This window comes from Biomphalaria glabrata, chromosome 8, assembly GCF_947242115.1.
Source record: "Biomphalaria glabrata chromosome 8, xgBioGlab47.1, whole genome shotgun sequence".
NCBI classification, from domain to species: domain Eukaryota; kingdom Metazoa; phylum Mollusca; class Gastropoda; family Planorbidae; genus Biomphalaria; species Biomphalaria glabrata.
Genome location: NC_074718.1, coordinates 45,878,762 through 45,898,018, shown reverse-complemented (window position 1 = coordinate 45,898,018; position 19,257 = coordinate 45,878,762). Strand labels below are relative to the sequence as shown.

General features: G+C 33.5%; 2 long non-coding RNA genes across 2 annotated transcripts; one reads left to right on the top strand and one right to left on the bottom strand.

The window, feature by feature from the left end:
* Positions 1-478: 478 nt before the first annotated feature.
* LOC129927602 (uncharacterized) lies at positions 479-5,822 on the top strand. The gene is made up of 2 exons (XR_008779178.1): positions 479-1,256; positions 4,093-5,822. It is a non-coding gene; the product is annotated as an uncharacterized LOC129927602 (long non-coding RNA).
* A 5,864-nt stretch (positions 5,823-11,686) lies between these two features.
* LOC129927591 (uncharacterized) lies at positions 11,687-19,023 on the bottom strand. Its single transcript, XR_008779171.1, has 7 exons — positions 18,904-19,023; positions 18,468-18,672; positions 17,691-17,804; positions 16,144-16,261; positions 13,122-13,260; positions 12,803-12,885; positions 11,687-12,037 (listed from the first exon to the last, which is right to left on the bottom strand). It is a non-coding gene; the product is annotated as an uncharacterized LOC129927591 (long non-coding RNA).
* Between the last annotated feature and the right edge of the window lie 234 nt (positions 19,024-19,257).

Sequence of the window (19,257 nt, the reverse complement as noted above, 5' to 3'; positions counted from 1 at the left end):
CAAAGCTTTGTATTTTATTATTGGTATTTCCCAAATCAACTTAATAAGGAAATTATAAAGCTTGTCTTCGAAAACCAAGAAATCTCTTACATTGTCGCACCTATTAAAAAGAAATTTCTTGCACAGGTTCTTTTTACCTCCTAGATGCTTAGTAAGAACAGTTGTTGACAGATTCGAAATCTTGGAACAACCTATAGTGATAATCTGCAGGCTTGCTTTAAAGCTTTTGTATTTTATTTTTGGTATTTCCCGAATGATCTTAATAAGGAAATTATAAGGCTTGTCTTCGAATCAAGAAATTTCTTAAATTAATTGTTGTTTGTAATCCATTTTTTTTTTGTGATTGCTTTTTCGGAATCGACTTTTTTGTAATGACTGTTTTGAATCGGACCTATGTTGGTTTTTTTTTTTTTGTGGTTACTTAGAATCAACTTCTACTCTTTTGGTGGTGGCTGATTGAATAGACTTGTTCATTTTTCATAGCCGCTGCTTGGACTCTAGATATCTATATGAACATTATTCGTAATTTCTGTTTTGAATCGACCTGTTTGTTATTTGTAGTGGCTATTTTGAAATCGGCTTGTGCTTTTTTTTTTGGGATGGATCTTTAAAATCGGACTTCTGAGTATTTAAGGGGGATGCACAGTGAGAAAACATCGATCTAGGTCAAAAATATCGATATTTTAAAATTAATTGATTTTAATAGTTTAAAATGTCTAGAAAACGAATTCCCTATCAGAATACTAAAAAAACTGCGCTTTATACATCAATTTTGTATTTTAAAAGTAGATGTATAAGCAAAATTTTGATGTTTTGGTTAAAAATCAACATTTTGTAAGCTAAAGTTGATAAGCTAATGTACGCTCTTATCCCTAACAGATGGTATCGATACAAAGGTCTACTTTTCTAGTTCCGATTATGAGCATGGTTTCTCATTCTATAAATATAAACTTTCAAAATACGTCACTACCTCTTTTTTTTTCCTATATCCTCATATATACACTCACTAAGCCATATTTACGCATGCGCACTATCAAAGCTACATTGGTAACTATGACAACAAAATTTGCACGCATGCGCACATGACGTGAACCGGTCCTTCTTCTGTAAACAAAGCTTCCTTCACATCAACACTCGATTCATTATTCAAACTCAGAAATGCCAACAAAAGGTTAGATCTATATGTTTGGAAAGAAAAAACGTTACTGTAAGCCCAGAGGAAGACATGCTTCAAAGACAAATGCATAATTACAAAGGTAAGTCTAGATCTAGAGTTTTTTATTTACTAGACCAGCGTGTGCTTACATATAAAATCATAAAAATAAAATAATGAGATAATGAAACCTTTGCTGTTTGAAGTGTTTGCTTCATCAATCTTTGAATTCGACAAACGCAACGTGTTTATCATATCAATGAATCACATCTAGATCTATATATAGATCTAGACATTAAATAAATATCATGATCTATCCTTTTTTAGATCTAGTATAGATTAGGGCTTAGGGACATAGATCACATTAGAACTAGATCTAGATCTAGTTTACTAGAATGACTAGAATACTAGATATTCTAGATTGACTAGATCTAGACATCTAAATCTAGATTATCATGTAGTTGTAGGACTTCAACTTGGTCTTTTTTTTTTTAAGATCTAATACATATATCAAGGTTCGTACGCGGTCTGGAAAAAGTCTGGAATTTCAAAATTCAGATTTCAGTCTTAAAAAAGTCTGGAAAATTGCTACTTTTCGAGGTAATTTTGTTAAATGTCTGGAAAAAGTCTGGAATTTGAAAAAAAATTAATCCGATGTCATTCAGCCCTCAGGCGCCGTAACCGGTAAAATGCTAGGCTGCTAGATCTAGTTGGGCATAGAGGCTTCCATTAATAGGCCTACTAGATCTTTCTATTGTGAAAGCACGCGCAATCCACGGCATGTCGGTGAAATGCCAGCCCATTTCTAGACGGTGTACTGTAGACTTAAATCAGATTTAGTAATAGATCTAGTCCTAGACTAGTAACTAGTTTATTATGACTGCTGTTATCTTATATAATACAGACGTTACTTCAAAAAAGATGATGATTAGATGTTATTCTATATTATCTAGATGTTCGATCAAATTTCAGTTAGGCTACCAAAGGTCGGGAAGTTTTTGGCCTAGATTTATTTATGCATGGGCGAAACTCCCCCCCCCCTTTTTAAATAAAGAAAACAAATATATCTCGTCAATGACGTCAATATAGAATATATATATATAGAGAGCGTCTAGATCTAGATCTTGAGTCTAAACCAAAAATATTTGGCAACAAGAATGACTTACTAGATCTAGGTCTACTACTAGATTTAAAAGTCTCGATCTATTCGCGACTTAGATAGTTTACTAGATCTAGGTCTACTACTAGATTTAGTCTCGATCTATGACTATGCGCGACTTTTATTACTAGATCTATATCTGTTCTAGGTCTACTAGATCTACTAAATTCTAAATTCTACTAGACTAGATTTAGTCTTGATCTATGCACCACTTCTTAATAGATCAAGGTTTTCTAGTAGCCTAATGTTAGCCTCGATCTATGTGTGATTACCCCCCCCCCCCCCCCATTAAATAAAGAAAACAAATTATATTATAATATATCTAGTCAACATAGAATATGCCTATAAGATCGGTAAAACTTCCCATCGAAGGCCTCTAGTTTTTTAGGTTAATTATTTGGCAGCTGTCTATGCGCACTTGAGTCTAAACTAAAAGACTAGGCCTTTAGAATGACTTCCATTACCAGGTCTAGAATTAGATTTAGTCTTCATCTATGCGCGAATTAGATTACTAGATCTAGGTCTACTACTAGATTTAGTACCTAATTTAGTCTCGATCTATGCGCGATTCCCCCCCCCCCCCCCCTTTCCCCAGTTAAATAAAGAAAACGTTATATTATATCTAGTCAACATAGAATATAGATCTAGATCTTAGTCAAACTAAAAGATAAAAGACTAGAGCACAAAAATGACTTAGATTACTAGGTCTGCAACTAGATTTAGTCTCGATCTATGCACGATTACCCCCCCCCCCCCCAGTTTTTTTTCCCCAAATCTATTCAATGTAGAATATAGATCTTGAGTCTAAACTCAAAATCTAAAAAGACTTAGAATACTAGATCTACTACTAGATTTAGTCTTGATCTAAGTCTAGATTTAGATCTAGCATACTTAGCATATAGATCTATAATTATAATCTAGTATGATTATGATATAGATTTAGATCTAGATATCAATATTATCAATTTTTACCCCGTTAAAAAAAACAAGTCAGTATTCACATAGGCCTATTGTGAATTAGACATAAGTAAGCCACTACTACAAATTAAATTTCAAGTTCAATACAGTTAATCTATCTCTAGATCTTTATTTAAAATTATCTCCTCCAATAGAATTATAGGCCTACTAGAGGTAGGCCCTCTAACCTAGGCTAGTCTAAATAAGTCTTTACTTTTTAACTAGTGTCTAATGTTTAAGCCACTAAATATCTCTATAAAAATTATAAAACTATTGGACTAGTTATGAGATTAAGAATAAGATTTTACAACTAAGTTAGGCCTATTAAACTATATAGGGCCTATTAAATTTCCCAAGTCTAAGTGCTACAAGATTAGTGACTTTTTTCCCCCCTTGTATCGTATGTTCCTTAATAATTGAAAATTATTATTACACCCTAGTCCAAACCTCCCACAGTACGACAGGGGTTAGTTATTGGCAGGGTTTGAACCCAAGATCACGAATATATCAGTCCAGAGCACATATGGCATGCTCAGGTAGCCATCCTTTTTACTGTTAGTAAGTCTGGAAAACATAAGATAAATGTCTGGAAAATGTCTGGAATTCATTTTCACAAAAGTTGTATGAACCATGATATATAGATCTACATGTAACATGTCTCTTTACATTTTTTACTTTTGATGATTAATACAATATATGATTCCTAAATGCATTATAAAATTTAAAATAATCTTCATGTTGTACATAAATAGATGTGACATGTACTTTCATACTATTGAATTTTTTTTTAAAGAACCTCTAATTTTTTTTTATTTGTTTGCAGCTCTGTTTTGGATACAGCTGGATCTGAAGCAGCAACAACGCAGCCTGCAAGTGCAGCTGAACGAAAAATAATTCTAACTGCAATTACTAACCCTGATAACACCAATAAGAGGCTGCCTGAAGATTTCATATACTTCATGATGAATTCAATGGAATTGACCACAATGGTCTCCTTGTTGTGCTGTCCACATTGCTTCGACAAAAAATTAACCATGTGCATCACACAATCAAAAGGCATGGCTCATTTGATTAAAATCAAATGCCTAAATTGTGAAACATATTTGTGGCCTGACTGGACCTCAAAAAAAAGTAATAATGTTCATCTGGATATTAATGTCCGCGCTGTCGCTGCATTAAAAGAATCTGGAATCTCGCATTCTAAATTTGATAGGTTTTGTGGACTTATGAGTATGCCCTGCATGCACAGAAATACTTATAACAATCTAGCTAACATAGTCAACACTGCTATAATTGAAGCTGGTGAAGAATGTATGATTAGGGCATCTGCTGTTGTGCATGGAAGATACATTTCACAACCTCTGACACAGATGATAGAATAAGTTCAACAGGCTGTCCTGTTATTACAGTTTCTTTCGATGGGACTTGGCATAAAAGGGGCCACTCATCTCATTCAGGAATTGGCACAGTTATTGATTTTGATACTGGACTCGTCATCGACACCGAAGTCCTATCAAATTATTGCTGTGTTTGTGATTCAAACTCTGCAGAACTTAATTTTGATGCCTCTAAGCATATGTGTAAAAAAAACTTCAGTGGCTCAGCAAATGCAATGGAGGCCGCAGCAGCATCCAAAATTTGTTCTCACTCTGTGGCATCAGAAAACTTGTTTATGGCATGATGCTGTGTGATGGCGATAGTAAATCACATTCATCTGCCATTACCAACTCAGGATATGATGTAGAAATCTTAAAAGAGGACTGCATTAACCACATCTCAAAAAGAATGTTTAATGCTTTGAACAATTTAAAAATGTCTAACAAAAAAGAACTAAATTATAGGCTTACAAAGCCAAAAAAATTGAAAAAATTACAAATAACTATTCCAAAGTTCTGTGCCAAAATGCTCCTGACATTCAAAAAAATGAAGCTGGCTGTTATGGGCTCATTTTTTCATATGATGAGCTCAGACCTAGATCATAACCACAGGTTGTGTCCTGATGGCACTACATCTTGGTGTCACACTTTAAGAGATCAGAGGCACTAAAACAGCCATACAAAAAACATAATCAGACCATCACATCAGAAATAGGAAAACTGTTATTTCCTATAACAGACACAGATCTGTTAAAAACATGTTCAAGAATGGGAACACAAAACGCCAATGAATCTTTTCATTCCCTCATTTGGCAAAGATGCCCCAAAACAGAATTCGCAACATTAAAAACTAAGGACGGCGACATACCTTGCTGTTTTAGCCTTCAATAATGGCATTAAATCAGTTTTGACATATTAGGCGTTCCCTGGACACTAAAGAACATTTCTTCTAGTGAGAAAAAGCAAAATGTCAAACTACAGCTTGTTAGAAAAAGAAAAAGCGAAGAATTGAGCATGAGCACCGGGCAGAGGTTCTAGAAGGTCCAACCTATCAATCAGGCCATTTTAATGAATAGTTTTTTTTATTATCTATTATGTTATATTATGTAAATATTCCCTTTTTTTTTTCATTTTTATGGTTGCAATAAATATTTTATATCATTTTAAAAACTTTAAATGCGTTTTTCTCAAAATGTATTTTTAGGTGCATGTTGTCCACAAGAATCTCAAAATCTTTAGTTCTGTATAATTTAGACTAATAATTTTTCACATGTAGTTTATTGATAGTATATCATAGGTAATTGGCTGCAAAAATTTTCAATATGTTTAATTTTCATAAAAAAAGAAAAATAATGATGTGACCGCAGGTGAAAAATGTGGTCGAAAAAAAAAAAAATTTAAAAATTTATTTTGAGGTTATGATGCGACAAAATGTATTTAACCCATATACATTTTTTTTTAGTATACACTTCTTTCACTACATCTTTAATTAGGTGATTTAATGGCTGAAGGTTACAACACATGACTTCTGAACCTGGTAAAGACAAGGGCTTTGAGATTCAGAATATTTATGATACCTCTAAGTCCACCAAACTCTAATGGGTACTAAAAATTAGAGTGTGATATCAGCCAGGATAACCAACTACTTAGTAGGCTAAAGTTTATATTATTGATTAACATGCATGGCTAGATTCAGTGGCGTCACTAGGGTCGGTGTCACCCAGTGCGGTAGGCTCAGGGGGTCCCCCGCCCCCTGTTAGTGCTACAAGTCAAGAAATAATAAACAATCCTATCCGCATAGCAGCGGTATCAAATGTATCAATCACGTCCGCATCTCAGCGGGTAACAATAAGAACAATTACTACTAGTGACACTGGAGCTTCAACTATAGATATCCATTGAAATACGAATAATACATTAATATTCAATAAGCACATAATGAAATCAACTCTCAAATATTATTAATCAACAATCATTAGTCCATCGACTTTCATCCTATATACATATATATACACCAGTCCAGGAAGCAACGTCCAACCTTCCTGGACCGGGAGCAAAACCTTACTGACTTGACTGAACTCAAAGTCAATTTTATTCATTCTACTTCCTGTTTTCTACATCAGGAATTCCACGTGTCTTTTAAACTCTTAACATGACGTGAACTTTAGATCATGCAATGTCAACTAAGACTGTGACAATTAGACAAGACGAAACATGTTTACTTAAGTCATCCTTAACACGAAAGCCGAAAAGAGGAGCGCAAAAACATGCCGTCAACGTTTAATCATGGTGTCACACCGATTCAAGAGGAAAGTGTAACGGACTTAGGTTAGTTCTTTGAGGGGCTATTTAAATGCCCCAATTGTATATTGTCAAGAGAGGGGTGTGTAAAAAGTGAAATTGTGTGTGTGTGTTTATTTTATTAGTTGAGTTGTAGATTGTTTTTAGCACGGGGTTTTTCAAGGGGGGGGGGGGGAGGGGACAATAAGGTTTCCTGTGGTCCGTCTAGTCAGAAAGCTGACCTTGTCTGAGTAGGGTGCTGGTGATTGTTTTTCGGTTATTATGCCTAGAGTAAGGAGATGTTATATTATTATTCTTGCTATGTGTGCGTACTGAATATTTGGGGTAATGCTATGATGTGTCATGATACCCTTATGTAATATATTATATTGTTTGCAGTAAATAAATACTAATTTTCTACTCCTTCGTTGAGTGTACTTTATAATACGCTTGTAGAGAACTACACTTTGGGCATAAATTAGCTCTCAAAGAACTAACCTAAGTCCGTTACAGAAAGTAGCTGTGGAGAAAGCTTGCAGCCCTATGTGTCGAATAGCGCGCGAGCGCTTATGTCAATGTGTTTCTCAACATTTTGCATTAATAAAATGTTACTTTCGCCACTCAACTGATCAGATAATTTGTTAAGGAGGAGCGCCTTAATCTCACTCAGAGTTGTCTGGGGGGATCCCCGGGTGCCAAACGTTTTTCTACATTTCTGAGCTTCATAATCTCTTTCCCGTGGCGTGTAGGCCTACAACGTAATATTTTTCTCATAATAGGAAAATTACTAGTCAAATCAAACTGAATTCAGAAAGTTTAGTACATGCTGATTCTAAAATGTGAGAAACATTCGAGGTAGAAATTTGTATTTTTAAAAGTTGTTTTTTTGGGAAAGTGCATTTTCTCGACTTGGGTGTCACCCCCTGATGGGTGCCACCCGGTGCGGCTTTGCACCCCACGCCTCTCCCCATAGTGACGCCACTGACTAGATTTAAACATGAAATGCGTAGGACGTATTTATCTTCTCTTTTGAAGTTATGTCTGTAATCTATATATATATTTAAGCTTTAAATGCATGTGAAAATATTAGAGTTAGCAAGGAAGATAATGTGAAGTAGATTGTAAACTAAGATGTGCTTTAATAGGTTTGTTAATTGACCTCAAAACAAATTTAAATAATAAACAGGTGTAGATTCGACTGATGAGATATCGGTGGACTAATTTAATTGGCTGTCAAGTAAAAAGTTGATTAATTACAGTTATGATTGGCTTATTCTACGACTTTAAATTATTAGGCTACCAACGCAGTTTGCACAGCACTCAGAGAAAATTATTATAGTTCGCCAACAGCTATAGAGCACAACGACCGACCGCTTAAAAATCCCGAAATTAAAAAATCACAGTCTTCACCAAGACTCGAACCCAGGACCCCAGGTTTTGAAGTCAAGCACTTAACTACTCAACCATAGCGCCACCGGATATGTTACTTACGTGTAATTATTTCATTGATTGCTTACTAGTCCATCTGACAGACACATCATACACACCCAGTTTTACATAAAGTAACTAATCTTTTACAGACCAGTGTAACAAACCGTGTTAGTTATTATAATGGTAGGGCTAAATTCATAGTTGCACGAGGTCCAGGTGAATGTGTGTAAGGACAGATGAGAGAGCGAGTTGGTGACTGGGGCACAAATGAGAGAGAGTGCATATACTTTCAGAGGTTAGTTTAGACTATAGTTTGGGTTTGAGTAAGTCGAGTGCTTATTAGTAGGAAAGTCTTATCGTAGATAGTCTTTGTTGGTGAGCGTTGTATTTTCTTTTGCGTTTATCTGCGTACGGGACGTACTACTTAATACGTAAATACGTAGAATAGTTAATAAAGTGTTTCATTAACTATAAAGTTCTGAGATGTGTCTCTTTAAAGAGTAGCCTATGTTCATAGGGCCGGATTTAGGACAGGACATGGTGGAGCTACTGCCCCAGTGAATCCACAAGAAAGGGGCCTCCACAAGTCTTTAGAAAATGTGAATATGTTTATCTTCATGCATAGTGAAAACGAGATTGAATGAATTCTTGTGAATACAATGACATTGTGCTTTTTTGTGTGTGAAATTAACAAATCTTTGGTAACGAAGTAACATTTCGTTTACACTACAGATGATTATAATGTGATTCGCCTCCTGTAACCATATTTTCTTCATAGAGAATGTATGTTTAACTCTTATAAAATAATTGATTTAATAGAGAAAACTTTTTCAAAGTATTATTATAAAAATTAAAGTGAGTTTACTACTTAACAGTACTTTGTAGTTGGGCTTCTAAGATTGTAATTGATTAACTTTTAAGGCCCTTTTTTCATTGCTCTTTTTATGGTCACTAATAGAAGTTGCTGTAAACTGGTATGCTCCTCCTGACATCCTCCAAAACTTAGTCAGTCATCATTGACACTTAAAAATAACAATTCTCAATCTTATCATTGACACTAAGTCATTACCATTCTCAATCTAATCATTGACACTAAGACATTACCATTCTCAATCTAATCATTGACACTAAGACAATACCATTCTCAATCTAATCATTGACACTAAGACAATACCATTCTCAATCTAATCATTGACACTAAGTCATTACCATTCTTAATCTAATCATTGACACTAAGGCACTACCATTCTCAATTTAATCATTGACACTAAGACAATACCATTCTATATCTAATCATTGACACTAAGACATTACCATTCTCAATCTAATCATTGACACTAAGGCATTACCATTCTCAATGTAATCACTGACACTAAAAATTACCATTCTTAATCTAAAAATTGACATAACATTCTCAATGTAATCATTGACACTATGACATTACCATTCTTAATCTAATCATTGACATAACATTCTCAATGTAATCAATGACACTAAGACATTACCATTCTCAATGTAATCATTGACACTAAGACATTACCATTCTCAATCTAATCATTGACACTAAGGCATTACCATTCTCAATCTAATCAATGAGGTTAAGATGTTTCCATTCTCAATGTAATCAATGACACTAAGACATTACCATTTTCAATGTAATCATTGACACTAAGACATTACCATTCTCAATCTAATCATTGACACTAAGACATTACCATTCTTAATCTAATCATTGACACTAAGACATTACCATTCTCAATGTAATCACTGACACTAAAAATTACCATTCTTAATCTAAAAATTGACATAACATTCTCAATGTAATCATTGACACTATGACATTACCATTCTTAATCTAATCATTGACACTATGACATTACCATTCTTAATCTAATCATTGACATAACATTCTCAATGTAATCAATGACACTAAGACATTACCATTCTCAATGTAATCATTGACACTAAGACATTACCATTCTCAATCTAATCATTGACACTAAGGCATTACCATTCTCAATCTAATCAATGAGGTTAAGATGTTTCCATTCTCAATCTAATCATTGACACTAAGACATTACCATTCTCAATGTAATCAATGACACTAAGACATTACCATTTTCAATGTAATCATTGACACTAAGACATTACCATTCTCAATCTAATCATTGACACTAAGACATTACCATTCTTAATCTAATCATTGACACTAAGACATTACCATTCTCAATCTAATCATTGACACTAAGACATTACCATTCTCAATCTAATCATTGACACTAAGGCATTACCATTCTCAATGTAATCATTGACACTAAAAAATTACCATTCGTAATCTAAAAATTGACATAACATTCTCAATGTAATCATTGACACTATGACATTACCATTCTCAATCTAATCATTGACACTAAGACCTTCCATTCTTAATCTAATCATTGACACTAAGACATTACCATTCTCAATGTAATCAATGACATTACCATTCTTAATCTAATCATTGACACTAAGACCTTCCATTCTTAATCTAATCATTGACACTAAGACATTACCATTCTCAATGTAATCAATGACATTACCATTCTTAATCTAATCATTGACACTAAGGCATTACCATTCTCAATCTAATCATTGACACTAAGACATTACCATTCTCAATCTAATCATTGACACTAAGACATTACCATTCTCAATCTAATCATTGACACTAAGGCATTACCATTCTCAATGTAATCATTGACACTAAAAAATTACCATTCGTAATCTAAAAATTGACATAACATTCTCAATGTAATCATTGACACTATGACATTACCATTCTCAATCTAATCATTGACACTAAGACCTTCCATTCTTAATCTAATCATTGACACTAAGACATTACCATTCTCAATGTAATCAATGACATTACCATTCTTAATCTAATCATTGACACTAAGACCTTCCATTCTTAATCTAATCATTGACACTAAGACATTACCATTCTCAATGTAATCAATGACATTACCATTCTTAATCTAATCATTGACACTAAGGCATTACCATTCTCAATCTAATCATTGACACTAAGACATTACCATTCTCAATCTAATCATTGACACTAAGACATTACCATTCTCAATCTAATCATTGACACTAAGTCATTACCATTCCCAGTCTAATCATTGACACTAAGACATTACCATTCTCAATCTAACCATTTGTACTGTCTTGAATGGTGTAAATGTTGATTGAATGATATTAGGGCCTCTTCTGGCCTTAATGTAGTGTTCTTGTATTCTTAATTAAACACATCACACATTATGGATAAAATAATCACAAACACCTCTCTGTCAGACAAATATTTATTACATCAAATAATAGTTCAGAAAGTAGGCAATCTCAGCCATAAAATATCATCGCGAATTATTTCACATCAAATACAAACTACATCCATAGAAATATCTCCAATTAGGTACTCATATTATTTAATCGGGTTAGGGTTAGGCACCTCCATTTTTAATTTTTTCTTTTGTGATTTTTTTCTCAAAAATTGTATACCTTCAAAGTCATCAAGATAAGGCAGAGGAAATGGTGGGAGGGAGGGGGTCAGAATATGATCCTTTTTTGTCCAGTAGATATAGTGGTCAGTTTGTAGACTTCATCAAGCCCTAACTTGAGAACTGCTTGGTCAGACACAAACTGTGAAAGAAGGAATGTGATAATATGAATATATATATATATATATGAATACAATATTAAAGTGCTGACTTATTTATTACTAAAGCATCTCCAGATTTTCTTTTGCTAAGTCTTTCTTTTAACCAACTGGTGTGGCACAGCAGTAGGCTCTTTTTTTTTCATTGCAAGTCTATAGTTATTTTTAAAAAATCTTTTTGTCTACCAACACTCTTTAAACTATTTCCCAGGTGGATTCCCTACTTTAAATTTCTGTCTGTTAACATTTCAGCAAAGGTACAAGATATGAATACATTGCTTATGTCCTGAGAATGTTCTGCATTAGACACTTTAGGCCTACTCTGCTACTCTATCACCTAAATAAATTAAGTTATGCTTCTTTTCCTTGGTCTTTGTTTCACTGCCAAGTTTGATACTTAATACATTCTACTAAATTTATATAACTGGTAATAAAATATTGTTAAAACAAAAGAAAGTCCATAGAAAAGAGATACAAATAAAATATAAAACAGTCTAATTTAAAACTAAATAAAATGATTAATTTAAGACTGGATGGCTGCCTGGTTGTGCAGTATGCCCACTGGATTATCTTTCACAATGATGCCAGGTTCATACTCTGCCAGCTGACAAACTTTTGAATTCATTTGTCAGTAATTATATTTTCTTTTTTTTTTTTTTAAATACAAGCCTCATTCAATAGCAGTCTTTAACTTTTTCTTTATTGTTATAAATTATTTTAAGCAGAAGAATCCAATGAAATATACTTACAAAACTTCCTTTAAACTTTCAAGTTAAAAGTTAACATCATCCCAGGGTATACCAGGACCTATACAGATAGAGTGGTCATGAGTCTGAAATACAAATAAAGTGATTGTGTCTGAAAAACTTTTTTCTTTTATTAATCAGAGTTAATATGTCATCTAGGTATGTCAAATAGATAGGTTTTCCAACCTGTAGGTATGTCTGACAGACATGTCATAAGGAGTCTTACAGTCTAGTAATGTAACATGCTGACAAATTTTTTCTTTAGAATCTTAAGGGGAGGGGAGGGAGGTAAGAAGAGCGCTTTTAAGAAATGATTACTCACTATGGTTTCAATTACAACGGTCAGGTCAGTTCATCAGGGCTGATCAATCCAACATAAGATCCACTATTTGGTAGTTTACCTACGCCACTGTCATGCTTTAAATATTTCCAGCCAATAGAAGTAAATTGAGTTGTATGTGCTGAGAAAGGAAAACAAAAAAATGTTTGTAAAATGTTTCACATATTTTAGTTGTTCCTTCAGAGTTGAAGATAATTTACTTCCTAGTCCTAACTTCCAGCAGGATGACAGCAGGCAGGGTATTAACCCAGGACCATCGAGAAGTCCAAACAATATACCACACGACCAGGCAGCCAGCCTGTATGTATTATAAGTGTGATTCAATATGTTATAAATCTATATTTTATATATGTTATAAGTGTGATTCAATTTGTTTAAAACTACAAAATTCATTTTTTTTTTTAGGTTTACTGTTTTTGACAGTCAAAATAGTGGTTTACATTTTTTCCCCACCATTTAAGAATTCCGATTACAATATAGAATTTAAAAAAAAAAAAGAAAAAAAAACATATACACACATACAAAAGATTTGTAAAAAGCCTTGGCAGTCACATCAAACATTTTTTCAAAACCAACAACATGCATATCCTTGATACAAAACACAAACACTGGTCATTTTAGCCATAAGAGATGTACCTGTTACCAGATGTACCAGTTAGGTTGATTGGCTGTATTGTTAAAGATTAAAAGCAAACCATTATCCATACAGATCTAGTTTCACTAGAGAAAAGATTTTTTTTCTTGGTATCCAAATTCTTATATATAAGATTTCTATAATGTGTCTTCTTTCTACTATACTACTATAACATGCTCAGTACACTTTTATTGTATAAATACGGTAAGGGTTATATAATTTGGCTCTAAATGAAAGATTTACCTGCTTTCCATATGAAGGGAGGGAGGGGGGGCAAACATTATAGTTGTCTGACCAAGGTTCTAATGCAGTCATAAGACCATATCTAGTATGACAGTCAACAGTAGAAACTTGCAATTAGATTCCAAGCAATAGTTCTACAAGTATATAGTGAATGTAGCACATAAATTATAATTTCCAAAATCTAGACATAATTTTTTATTGCACAAAGTTATCCAGCTAGAGCTAAATTTTAAAGTAAGAGGCAATTCACAGTTGGAAACATATGAAAATATAAAGTAAAAATATTAATGTCCATCATGCATCAGGTTTAATTACAAAATGAGGATACTGAACACTTCAGGAACTTAAAATATTTCCTTTTCCACAACCAAGGTAACCAATCGAGCCTAGTAGAAAGCGTGGTCAAGAGGCCAACTACGCTTGAACTTGGCTCAGCTTGGCTGCCTATGAAGGGGGCAAGAGGTTCGACACAAAACTCGAGTTGTGTTTACTGAGTGCTTTAAGGCATTTAGAAAACCTACTCCCACTGGTCCACAAATGAGATTGTACCATAGTGCTCTGAGCATGCTATAAGCATGAAAGTAGCACTATATGAAAGCCATAATTTATTTATATAGTAAATATTTAGGGTTAGAAACATGCTTACAATTCAAGTAGATTTCCTTATTGAATGACACTACAAAATGTAATCATGTATAATCTGGATATTCTTCTTTGTTTTTATTATTCATTAACTTCAACAGACCTACTTTTTTTGCAGTGTCAGAGCAGAAGCACCAACAGATGTTTCATTTTTTGTTCTTTTTAAAAAAAAAAAAGACTCACAACATAGCAAGTAAACTGCTTTACTATCGAAGTTATTGGAATTAAATCGATATCTATTTAGGTGAATAGATAGTTCCAGACAGGATGCATGCCATAGTTTTACTTCTTCTAGACTTAATCATTACTTCAATTTATCAGACAATAGTTACTCAGATAACGATCCTGACTGCCAGGTCGTGCAGTTTGCGCGCTGGACTGTCAACCGGATTTATCGATGGTCTCTGGTTCAAACCCTGCCTGCTCCCATCCCCCGTCACCCTGCGGGAGGTTTGGACTAGGAAGTAAACTATCTTCAACTCTGAAGGGACATCCGAAACATGTAAAACAATTTACAAACATTCCAAAGATAAATACATGTTAAATTAGTTATAACTTATGAAGACATATAGCTATTGACATAGTTTTGAATTATATTTGAGGGTAAAATGTAAAAACAAAAAAACCTTCATTAAAATTATAAGAAATATATAGTTGTATATTCTATAGCCCCATTTTCTAAAAGATCAATAGCAAATATTCTTTTTTTATGCTTTGTTTAAGCCTGCTTAGCATACTTTATAAAAGTGTATAATTTGACTATAGTAAGTATTGCTTATAATATTAGCTTTTTCTTGCATCAAAGTAAATCAAAAATATTATTTTAAAATCAATTGTTGATTTAACATAATCATCAATTTAGTGGCTCAGAAAAGAAAAAATGTCTGAAAAAATGATTATAATTTTTAGAATAGTTGCGGATTAAAATGTAATAAGAATGCCTTTTAAAACTTGCAATCTATAGGGCAGATGATGTAAATGTCATCTGTTTCTGTGGCCTACAGTTATAAAGGTATCATGATATGGCCAGCACAATGATAAACCTTCTTAACTTTCCCCAACTAATGTCATTAAAATTGCACAGACCTGAGGCACTCTATGATCCTGAAATTCAAAAACAATCTTGACCAAGATTTGAACCTGAAAACTCTAGCTCAAAATAGCTGCACTTAACCACTTAAGTCCTTCCCCCCCCCCCCAATTAAAAAAAATCAAATGTTCCATTATGAATCAGCACATCATCATTTGCAGAGAGAATTGCTGCCAATCTTTTGCTTATACAGGATATAGCTAGCTTAAGTACAATAAAGATAACTTTATTCAAGAATTTTTAACTTTGGCTGAATGTGCATTGTGACAAGCTAATTCAGGAACTGGCTTATACTGTTACATTTATTTAAATATTTTAGACTAAAATTACAACTATTATACACTAAAATAAAATGTTATTTCATTCACTATGCCATTATGTTATGGAGTGTTTACCCTGGCCCAGCATCCTCCTCCTTTTGCAGCATTACATGTACTGTAATCTTCAGGGGCCCAAAGACTTTTTCCAGTGATGTAAGCCTCCAGAGAATCATATGTCCTTGGATAATGGCAGCTGTGAACAGAATCACTTTTGCATAACACTTTCCAAAACTATTTACATATATTAATATATGCCTTTATTCTAAAAGCAACCTCATAATAATATACTTATTCTTTTAAAAGTTTCATAGAATTTATTACATGCTAGATATCCTTATATGTTCACCTAGATGTCTACAAGCTAGCAGAGCTGTTTGTTAGAAAGTTGATTAGGTCTTTCCAAACTCAGCCACTTTCAAAACTTAATAAATAGTGAACAATACACAAGTTACACCTAAAATAAAAATGCCAACAAAAGAGCTATTCAGGCTTCAGATGGGAACCCACAGACACAAGGCACAGAGGAAGACCAAAAAGAACAGGACAAACACAATCTTCATATCTTCTAGATTACAGGCATTACTTCAAAAGAGAATATAATTATGTCCTATGCATTTCATGATCAATCTAGTCATGCATGTTAATAAGTTACTTCAACTCTATTAAGTCATTGGTTTTCCTGGCTGATTGAGGTATCCCATTCCCCTCTCTAATGGCAGTAGGGAAAATTGAAAATAATTATGTGGTGTTGTCTTTTTATGTTTCTATCTCACCATCACTAGCTTTGGGGAGTAAAAAACTTAACCAACATACCCAATAACATTAACAGATTTAGCTCTTTTTTTTTTTATCTTTTAAGATGTCATGAGCAATATTCCATCCTCCACCATGTGCTATAATTAAAATATTTTTAAAAGCCATTTAAATCCCAAGCCCGGGTGAAAAAGGAGGAGGGTTTGACGTGGGGCTAGCGACCCCCACCCTGTAAAACCACTATTGCTACAGAAACGGCAAATTTCGACACACCAGGTGGGAGGAGGCTTCAGACATTGCCAGTGACAGATCTTTATGGAGACAGCTTGCCGCCCAATGCGCCGAACGGCGCGGGAGGACCTAAGTCTAAAGTAAGTTTAAATCTAATGCATTTCTCAAAGTCTGCAAATAGAGAGATAACAAAGATGTCTGGTAAATGTTGTATGCAGGCCTTCTAACAGAACTAATAATTTAAAAAACAAAAATGATTTGGAAAATATGACCCTAAATATACAATCTGTTGAATTTCAATAATCAATTTATTTATGAACCATCTGGTTTATTATATATTCAAAAAATATTTTGATAAGTTTAAAAGCTATAGACGATTGTTCTTATGATCACTTGAGAAAAAATGTCAATATACATTAAAAGTCAGAATACTTTTTATATCAATTCTACAATGATTCCCTATAGAATAAGTGATGCCTTTTGATGACAAGAAACTAATCTTTAACTCTTGGACAACTATCAGATACATCCAATATGATCTGGTAAAAACAAAGATTTTCACTTTTTCCAAAAATATACAAGTATTATTATACAGTATGTCTTATAAAGATAGTATAGTATAAAATGTAGACAATTACCTTTATAATAAGTCCCAAGATAAGTTAGGAATGCAGTATTTCCCGTGGCTGTGCAGCCCCAGCTGAGACCTACATATTTATACAATCAACACTATAGCCTCTCTCATTCCATATCTGATGAAGATAAATTAAAATTAGTTTATACAAAGTCCCTGTGGGGCTGAGGGGCATACACCAGTTGGCTACCTTTCAAGGGGGCTGGATTTAGAATTCCAGTAAGCACCACACATTTTCATAAATTTTCAATTTAGATTTGGCTTGAGCTATGTTGCAGAAAGGGTTAAGTAAGGGTTGGAAACAGCATGGAAATCTTCTCCCAAATACTGCTTCTCCCCACATGTTCCCCAAAGAGCTTAAACTGAGCACTGAGCAAGCTTTATGTTATGATAAACCAAAGCAAAATAATAAATAAATAAACATCTAAATTTCATTCAACAGAAAAGTAAAATCTAGACAGTCAACTGTTAATTAAGGCTAGTAGAAACTAGAACAAATATTCATTTTGTAGAGTTCATTTTCAAGAATGTTGTTTATTATGTTGCTATCTTGACTAAGGCTAACTCATTTGACACAGAGGGCATTTCAAACCCAAGCAAAGGGGCATAGCACTTGTAATACATATTAACATAAACTTTTTTATATAGAGTTAAATATAAATATCTTTATATTATGAACTAAACTGTGTATGTAATAGAGACCAACAAAAAAACAAAAACAGTCTAGAGAAAACCAATACATAAGATCATAGAAAGTGTAGGTGCAGCTACGGAAACTTACCCCAAAGTAGTCTATTGTTAAATTATGCCTTCTTTTAGCTCCAGTAATCCATCCTTTCTTTGTCTACTCAATTAATCATATACACTCTGGACTATCGTTTGGTGATCTCCATGATTCTAGGTTAGACCCCTGCCTGCTGCCACCCCACATCTTCTTGTGGGATGTTCAAGCTAGAATGTAGTTGTTTTCAACTCTGAAGGAACATCTGAAACATGTAAAACATTTTTACAATAACCAGAATGGGTCACCACAATTTAGATCCTGCACACATAATAATTCCAGACTCATCATAGATAATCAGTAAGTCAAAGTTAATAAGTAAATACTGTTTGCATCAGTTTAGTTTAACTGAAAAAAAAACTTTATAATAAATATGTCATAGAAAAAAGCAGTTTTAAAATCAAAATCAAGAAATTACTATTTTTCTAAAATTTACCTTAAATAAATAGTCTAAGATTTCATTCCCCTGAATCTCTGGATAGTTGACAGAGTACTGTAGTTTTGAAGTTGCCTAGGAAAATTTTTTTTTAAGGAATTAGTTTCAAAAAGATCAAACTCATGCCTGTAATAAACCTTCTTCAGTTACCAGGTACTATAAAAAAAAATCCTGTGTTTGGTACCATGGGGTCAGTTTAAGCTTTATTAGTCTCATTGTAATTTTTTCATTTATGTTTTGAATTCTCTTAATTAAATAACATTAAATCTCTAAAATCAGTGGCCTGACTTTTAAACTTATCTGTTTGTTTCTAGTGTAACAGTGTAAGCTTACTTTATCAACTCTATGCAGTCT